At 41.0% G+C, this 9,744-nt stretch overlaps 1 pseudogene; it reads left to right on the top strand.

Annotated features, from left to right (window-relative positions):
* Positions 1–3,469: 3,469 nt before the first annotated feature.
* Positions 3,470–9,744, top strand: part of LOC141631376 (uncharacterized) — a 71,700-nt pseudogene continuing 65,425 nt past the window's right edge.

The raw sequence follows: 9,744 nt of genomic DNA, 5'->3' as shown, positions 1-9,744 counted from the left end.
AGAAGAAAATAAAAAGGAAAATAAAATATGAAAATACGTCAGATTAGAGGTGATAATATGAATAATAGTTGATTTAAACCGTAATTAGGAGCTACATCAAGGCGAAAAAGAGTTCAGGGACAGAAACCAACCCAGAATAGGCGCTGCATCTGCTGCATCCTCTGGAAGAGGCGCAACACTTCATGCGTCTGTTCTAGAGCTGAGTTCTGGCTGTGAAGTCAAAACCGCAACACTGTTATCGTTTGTTGGTAGATTTAGGAGGAATTATCGATATTATACTCGAATTGAAGTGTTTTAACCGATTATATTTATCTGGGCAAGTCATAAAACGAATTAAAAACGAGAAATTACAGCGGTTTACATGATTATGATTAACTCGTGTCGGAAATACAAAAGGAAGAAACTTGAGGTTAAATTAAGACGAAATTAGACAAACAAAACTTGAAAGAAAACTTATGTATCAAGTTAGGATTCCAGAACCTCGATATGAACAAGTCGAAGGTCGATTTGAATTAAAACGGCGAAAACTCGCAAGTATTGGATTACTCGGGATTAATGATGAATTAAACATTGTAATAAAAAGGATTTGTTAAAAACACGATTTATATACTGAACAACAAAGAAACAAAGAAAAACGAAAGAAATAAGAAAAAAGAGAAACTTGCAGGAAGTCGAGGAACGAGATGAAGAGCAGGAGCAGCAAGCAGCCTCTGGAAGAGGCGCAGCTGTTGCTGCGTTTCTTCTCGACATCTGATCTCTGCTGTTTCGTAAAAAACGGTGTTAAAAGATGGAATTTAAATAGGTTTTCGAACGTGGTTTTGATATAGATCTACATTAATTGATACAAAATAAAAAGGTACAATAAAAAAAATGGGATTTACACCCTCAGACTTACATGTTTGATGAAACGAGATTGACTAAAGTTATTGTTTTAGTGATTGCTTGACTCGAATATGCGTGGAAAGTGCCCTCATTAGAGGATTTAGTAGATTGATTAGGTTGATTAAAGGTGGAGTTGGTGAAATTGGTCGGTCTATGCAACGTGATTGGGACTCGGAATGATCTGAGCTTACGTGGTCGATTGATAAGTACGTAGGCGTCGAAAGCAATAGCGTAGTCTAGAATGAAAAGAGAGAGAAAGAAGGGGCGGAACACTCGCGTGCCAAATATGGAGGCCGGGGGCCTGTATTTATATTAAACATATAGAAGAGTTTAGGAATGCCACGGATTTGGAAACAAATCACGGAAATATTCTGGAAAACGTGAAAAGAAGGATGGAGAAGAGGCACAACCTCTACTGCGACCATTGGAAGAGGCGCAACACCTGCTGCGTCATTTCCCCAGAGGTTTCCTCCTCAGCAAGAAAGATTTCCGCGTTTTATTATGGAATTTCGGTAGATTTACACTTCCTTATTCCATAAAACACAATATACGGAATATATTTACTTAAAACATATATTTTAATTAGGAATAAATATCTAGAGAATTCTAGAACATTCCGGAATATTCCGACTCGACATTTAAACGGTTTTTAGAAAATGAAGTTGTTTTTTACCCGAACTCCAAATGAACTCTAATTACTGTCAAAACAACCGTATCGGTACGTAGATGACGACCAAGTGGTTGACTCGAGTGTTTGAGCTATCACTTGTCGATGGACTTAGGGACTGTCATAAATCGTTCCTCGTAGCAAACATGCGGCCCAATCATCACTGGGTGGTTGGCGGGAAGTGTAGAAATGAGGTATCTACAGAGCCCCCAGTTTGACTGAGGCTTGGACAAGGCAAAAGTCAATGTATAGCCATCAGGTTAATCGAAGATTACAACCTGACGACTATGGCGACGCGAGGCGGCTCAAGGGGTCTGAACGAAGGACTTGTCGTCGGAAACATTTTAGAGTTTGTCGACTATCGGGGAGGGTCATTTAAATTCAATTAAACTACGTAAAGAAGCTCTCTAGCCATAAGAAGAAATCATAACTGAGACACTCCTAGGTGAAGGATTTGAAGGTACTCATGCTCTCCGGAGAATTTTATCTTAAACTTCGTGGAGAAGAATCATATGTTGAGTCGACAACGGCGCGCCCTTGTTACTCCTAAAGAGAAAATAATAGATTGACAACGACGCACCCTTGGCATCGCTAAGGAAAATAAAGGTGTTTGATCGACAACGGCGTGCCCTTGGCACCGCTGAGCAGAAAATCCGCTCGGCTCGTCGTAAGCGAAATTCCGATAAAGAGGAGAAGCCCATGAACTGTATTTAGTGATCATGAATTCTTGCTGGGGAACCAAAATGTGGTGGTTGTTTGCAGTCTGCTGAAGAGAAAATGCCGATTCGGATGAAGAGAACACCCAAAAAGGAGCCATATGTTGAGGAAGAGGCGCATGAAGCCCGGGCCCACAAATAACGAACTTATAACGAACTTTATCAAAATTCTGAGGAAACCCACTGAGGAAAAGGCGCAGCAAAAGCTACGAACTTTGGAAGAGGCGCAGCAAGTGCTGCGTCTTCTCCCGAGCTCACCCATGTCTGGGTAAAAACCCGACTTAAGCCGTGTTTTGTTTTCATTTCAAAACACAAAACTATTTCAAAACTCAACCAAATCCCAACCAAATTTAGTCAAAACTTGATCAAAACTTGCCATAAACGATGACTAATCGAGGTATGTGTCTTGTACTTGCTTTATTTTGCATTTGAGCTTTGATTTTGGAGTGAAAATTAAGGTTTACACACCCATTTATTTCGAAAATTTAGGGCTTTCGTCCCAAATGAATTTTTCTCATGAAATTGACATTAGAAATGAGTAATTGATCATGTTAAGAACATGACCATGTATCCCTTTTGAATTTTCATCGAGTATTAAGGATTTGAGCGCGAAATGTGACGATTTCTTGCTAAACCATAAAACCCTTTGAAAATGGCCCTACACTAGCCCATTTTTGATGAAACTTGATGTTTTGGAACCCTTGAATAATGGGTAAACTTTCTATCATGCCGGATTTTCAATTCGTGACAGCTCCTCCGGGACACTTTTGTACGACATAATTGCTATTGTAGCGAAATGCTGTCGAATTTTTGACTCAAACCCGCAACTAGGCTAGAACTTAGACTCTTCTTGACTTAACCTACCACATGCGTGGTCGGGCTTTGAAAATATGGGCCATGGCTAGAAATGCCGTTTTTAAATGCTTGAAACGCTTGAAAATGCTTGAAAAAGGTTGACATTGCTTTGTCTACTTCGATTTGCAGAGGATACGCCTTTTACATCGGGGAGAGACCCCATGGACACTACGTTGACCCTTCCACTGATCCGGGAGCGACCCAGGAGATGAAGGAGGATATAGAGGAGGAGGCCGCGTAGAGGGCCAATGTAGGACGAGGCGGTCGTCAGCTCGTAGGAGCGCCTGAGTGGGTCGAGAAATGGGATGGTAGACATCTCATTTGGGCAGCGGAGAGCCACCTGTCGTACATGACGGCGAGGAGCATGGTAAGCCTTCAGCCTGTCATTCCTTTATTCATTTATTTCTTTTACATTTCTATGCTTAAGAAAGCTTTCTTTTGAATTGACGCAGGAGGCTGGGAACATGATATCCTTTTCTGGTTACACAACGATGATGGATGCCTTTGGGAAGCTGTCGGAGGAGGATAAGGCTATCATTGAGCGGGGAGCCTTTGTTGCCTTGGTACGAGGCTGGAGGGAGATCAAGGAGAGGAAGATTCGGGCTAACCTTAGCCTGATTCGAGCCATTCTTGATCGGTTCTGGGACACGACCTCGACTTTCCATATGCCTTTTGGAGAGATCGGGGTCACCTTGGAGGACTATGGCATGATCTCGGGTCTTCCGTGTAGAGAGGAGCCGTTAGTGTGGCCGTTGAAGGTGTGGACGTGGGCCCACCTGCACGCCCAGCCGATTTGTGGACATGCAACGGTCTTTTGAAAGCCACGCTCAGCGGCGTAAAAATATGCTTTCGACCGGATCGTTTTAGATCGGTCGGTTTCGTCTCGGCAAGGGTCTCAAAACGATTAGAGATGTTCGGAGTCGCCACCAAGCATTTATGGGATGCTTGGAACCCGTTCGAATCCACTTTATACCTTGGTCAAACGAAGCACAAAGCAGTGTTTGACATAGGTACTAAAGACAAGGAATCGTCTCTCTTTAACATCCTATCTCTAGAATGACTCTCGTACGCCCTGGATAAGGTCGTCCACTATTCAAAGTTTCTGAGTAAGAGGTGAAGGTATGTATTGGGAAGCCCTTTAATCGGACACCCAATCCCGCCCGCGGTAGCGGCCTCTATTGATCAATCTTGGTTGGTTAAATGCAAAAGTTGATAAAATGGGTAAATGCATGAATGCGCGATCCACAAGTTTAAACCTAACATGTGAGCTCTCTATCGCAGTTGTTTATCCAAATATCAAGTAATTGATGTCAAGTTGGATTTAATGTTGATTTGCATGCAAGACAAAAATTAAACATCCATTTACCGAGTTAGGTTTATGGTGCATAACGTGATCCATTTGTCTTAGAAAAGCGTTTTGCAAATACGGTTTTTCAATGAGCAAATTAGTCGTCTGATCCGTCCTATATCCGGGTTAGCCAAAGTCGGGATCGTCCTAGACCAATGCTGGAAGGGGAACAGACCCTGCATCAGGCAGCCAGAATTGGCGCGAGCCTATTGGTGATGTAAATGGGTCTCCCCTGGTTTGAAAATAGGAAAAGAAGTGGCCTGTTTAGGCGCGGGTCAGTCAACGGTATATGACGTGTTCTGACCATTGAAAAACGTTTATAAAACGTGTTAAAAGATGGGTATTTGAACCTGTTTTGGTTTGAAAGGGACTGTTTAGGCCGTATTCGCGTTGATTTGAAGAACGAGACTTGAATAATCGTCATTGTTTTGATGATATTCGATGTCGGGTTCGACTTTGTAAGCTTGACATGAATAGTTTTGAAAATGAATATGGACTAATTGTTTTAAGTTCATTTGAATATAACTAGTCGATACTCATCATCGTAATCGGATTAAAATCCGACATGGTATGTAGAACCAAGGATGACTTTGTGTTGGTGACTAATACATTTATTTTGAAAATGTAAAGAAATGATGAAAGGCTTTAAAATACCTTCCAAAATGTAAAGAAATGAAATAAAAGACTTTAAAATACCTTTTAAATGTAATTAACCAAATATTATCACCGAAACACGGACTAAACCGTCATGGTATTAAGAACCAAGGGTGAAAAATATTTTATGGTTAAAACTTGTAGAAAATAGTTTGAACATACTTGAAATGGTAAAAACCGATTACAAATATGAAAATGAAAATAGAGAAAAAGAAGAGACCAAACACGGATTGGACTTAAGGCTGGGCAGGGTGCTTTAGGCGCGAGCCTATGTGCTACGTAAGTAGCCTCTACCTCAACCAAAAGTCCGGTTTTGGCTCATTCTTCCCATGTTTTGGACCATGTTATGCATGATTTAGCATGTTAAAATCATAAAACAAATGAAAACATGATAAAAGAAAATTTTTACACCCTCATACTTATATGATTGGCTTATGGCGAGAAATCGACGTAAGTGTATCAACTCGTTTGGTCGGAAAACTCGGTTTAAAACCGTTTTAGTAAGTAAAAAGAGTGTTTTGTTAAGTTTAGTGATGGTGTAGTGGTCGAGATGGTCGGTCAAGTGGTTTAATGCACGATGACGGTACCAAACAATGTGTAAGGCTTGTGTTTACGATCGGTAGGTTGTAAACACGTGTCGGATTGTGACTTAGGAAGTCGAGTCGACAATTTTAATGGAGAAAAGAGGGGGCGGACGCTCGCGTAACTCTTAAATGGTTGCATTTGAGGGGTATTTATAGGAAAATGAGTGGTTGTGTGAGTTTTGAGCAACGTGGCCACCTGGACTGCTCAAAGAGGCGCGAGCCACATCGCACGTCTTCGAGGTGTCTTGTCGCTTTCACACAAACGCAATCATGATTTGTTCTATCCTAGGATTTGTATGCACATGTTTGGTACTTGACCATGCATGATCCCGGGAAATCTTAACATGGAAGCATTTGAATGGTTTGTTTTTTGTGTTTGACTCGGTTTGACTCGTTGTTGGAGTCGGGATTTGAATTTTTGAGTCGGTTTTTGGTCCGGTGTCGGGTTTGACTCTAGTTAGTGTCATTGCGACCCCGTCGTCATGCATTAAACACTCCAGGTACTTTTGAAAAGTTTTGAAAAGTTTTATTTTCGAAATCGTTTTTAAGTTTTCCGACGTAAAGTTATACACAATCTGTCGATCGAACGCCGCGATTCCAAAGCATGTTGTAGTCCGATAATCATCGGGTGCTTGTTAGAGTCTCAGCAGATACTGGGGCATCTACAGAGCCTCGACTTTGACTGAGGCTTGGATAGGGCTAAAGTCAATTTAGAGCCCCCAGGTCAATCGTAGATTACAACCTCGAGACCCAAGCGACGTCAAGGCGGCTCGAAAGGATTCGGGCCAAGGACTCGCCGTCGAGAAGGGCGACGCCAAGGCTACTCGAGGGTACGAGCCAATGAACTGTCGTCGGGAACAGTTTAGAGTCTGTCGATTGTCTATGCGGGTCGTTTAAAGTCCGTTAGACTACGTACAAAGGCTCGCCAGCCATAAGAAGGAGTCATACCTGAGGCCTATTCGGATATGTCCTCGCGTGTTTGCGGACAAAGGCTCGCCAGCTGTATTACGGATATGAAGGGCTTGGCCCGCCGCGGTGCGTTGTAAGGCTCGCCAGCTATGGTGCGTACATGAGGAGGGCTCGCCAGCCGCGGTGCGTACGTGAGGAGGGCTCGCCAGCCGCGGTGCGTACATGAGGAGGGCTCGCCAGCCGCAGTGCGTAGTAAGGCTCGCCAGCCATCGTGCGTACATGAGGAGGGATCGTCAGCCGTGGTGCGTTGTAAGGCTCGCCAACCATGGTGCGTACATGAGGAGGGCTCGCCAGCCGCGGTGCGTTGTAAGGCTCGCCATCCATGGTGCGTACATGAAGAGGGCTTTGTGGTAAATATCGGTATACTTCCATTAACATAATAAGGATTATAACGAAATTATTAAAATGAAAACTAGTCATAAAAGAAATTTGCATAAACAAAATAGAGAGATTATGAAATCAACCTTCGGTCCTAGCAAAATCGGCCTAAGAACAATATCGCAATGATATTCACCTATCAGTTGCACCCAAGATGATACGAGATATGCCCTTTTCTTCTTGCTAGAATCGACCCCCTTTTACTTGAAGAGGAACCCTAATTTCTAAAATAAAATTTAGGGTTTTTTTTTATGAGAGTTTTGTGAAAAAAAAACAAGTAAGAAAATAATCCTCCTTTTACTCCTATTATAACCGAAAATATGGAGTGAAAATAGGGAAGATTTTTTTTCTTTTTTTCCTTCTCTAATTTGGCCAAAATGGGAGTGAAATGGGAAGCTTTATTTCTTCCTTTTTTATCTCCCTTTGATCGAAAATTCACCAACAATAAGGAGAAAAATATCTTCTTATTTTTGGTTGGTTTTCTAAATGTACAAATGTGTATTAATTATAAATTGTCATTAATGTCGTCCTGTATTAATAAGTCCACACACTTAACACCGATCCGTCATCATTTATTATGACAATATCGTATAATATATACATTAACTATAAATATCGCATATTTATAATTTGCTAATTAAATATAATTGATTACATTTAATTACGAATTAACATCTTAATTCGTTTAAGCTAACATTATATACATTTATTAAATATAACCTATTATATTTAATTTACGAATTGACAATTAATTCGTCTCAGCTTATATTATTTAATCGGCATTAAATAATCGTATCAACACGTTGACTAACTGTTTAGTCAAATACTTGAACTAACCTTTTAGTCATATAAGGCATCAATGTGATTATATTTCCATAATCACATTTCTCAAACACATCCTTTAAGTGTGACTTTTAGGGACCAGTTGATTACCGCCATCAGTATGATAATAACGTCAAACTTTCTAGCAAGCCAACCGTTATTAGGTAATCGTTAATCAACTGATAAAATACGAAGTATACCCTTGTGAACCTATAAGAGATTTATAAATGTTATCACACTAATTTGTGGAGGACACAAGCTCCAACAAACTCCCACTTGTCCTCACAAGTGTATGTGCGATAACCGATTCTCATATCCTAAAATTTCTCCCACTCAATGTAAAACAATTTGCAAAATCTGTATTCACAAAGGTCGTATTTTACAAGTGATCTGTATCAAGAGTGGTTTCCCCGACTAGAGAGTAACTTAACTGATAAATGAATCTTCATTCGAGTATGGCCATGCATTTCAGTTACAACTCCTCGAGTGGCCCTGAGAAATAATTATACCTGATAAGGGTTGGATATTTTCTTCAACTCGAATCCTGCAGATGTAAGCACAAAGATGAAATGACCAGAAAAAATCTACTTAGTCTCCGATTCTGACGGACCATGAGAAAGAAACCAAGGTCACCCAAAAACTGCCTTAATCTCAAGAGACAGTCGATAGTCAAAAGAATCGACTCTAGGAACACAATGGACGTCCAATCCACGACCTGGCACCGAATGTTTTTAAACATTTAGGACTCCAATACGTTGTCACCAAAAAATAATTGTCCTACGAGGTATCGTTATAACCCGTATTTGTGATCGATCAGCCAACTGATTGATTATGGCTCGTTGAACCCACCATCAATCGACTGCACAATATAATAGCCAGAGTTATCAGCTTATTAAGGCGATTACGGACCAAAACAAATATAATGTAATTCAGTTCACTTTGTGGCGTTCAATGTTGTCAGTACAATCCACATGAAAAATAGAATATTATAAAAACGATGAAGTTATAAATAGTATATGAAAAAGATAATGTATCAAATCCATAATCAACTACTACAACTCAGGAACACGTTTAATTCCCATGGAAATAACGTTCCCTTCATGCTTATAACAATTCAACGGTTTAGTGAGAGGGTCCGCGATGTTATCATCCGAAGCTATCTTGTCAATCACTATCTCTTCTTGCTCCACATAATCACGGATCAGGTGAGCTTTCCAATGTACATGTCTAGATTTGTTGCTAGACTTAGGCTCCTTAGCCTGGAAGATGGCACCTCTATTGTCACAATAGATGGTGATCGGGTCATTCGAACTAGGAACTATCGTAAGTCATTGTAAGAATTGACGCATCCATATAGCTTCCTTAGCTATTTCCGAAGCGGCACATTACTCTGATTCAGTGGTAGAATCTACTACAACACTCTGTTTGGAACTCTTCTAGCTGACCGCAGCACCATTAAGAGTGAAGACGAACCCGGACTGAGATTTTGAATCATCTCGATCCGTTTGGAAGCTAGCATCTGCGTAACTGATTGCGCATAGCTTAGTATCGCCTCCATAAGTCAATACCCTATCCTTAGTCCTCCGTAGGTACTTGAGGATGTTTTTAAGAGCTATCCAGTGTGTTTCACCTGGATTCTTTTGGTACCGACTCGTCATACTCAATGCATATGCCACGTCTGAACGTGTGCATATCATGGCATACATGATTGATCCTATTGCAGATGCATAAGGAACACGACTCATGCGCTCAATCCCTTCAGGCGTCGTGGGTGAGTGAGACTTGCTCAACTGCATCCCAGACGTCATTGGAAGGTTCCCCTTCTTGGAGTTGGTCATGCTGATCCTCTCAAGAATCTTATCCAAATAA

This window comes from Silene latifolia, chromosome Y (assembly GCF_048544455.1).
Source record: "Silene latifolia isolate original U9 population chromosome Y, ASM4854445v1, whole genome shotgun sequence".
Taxonomy (NCBI): domain Eukaryota; kingdom Viridiplantae; phylum Streptophyta; class Magnoliopsida; order Caryophyllales; family Caryophyllaceae; genus Silene; species Silene latifolia.
Note: the sequence above shows the minus strand (reverse complement) of the source record. Positions and strands in the feature narration are given on the sequence as shown.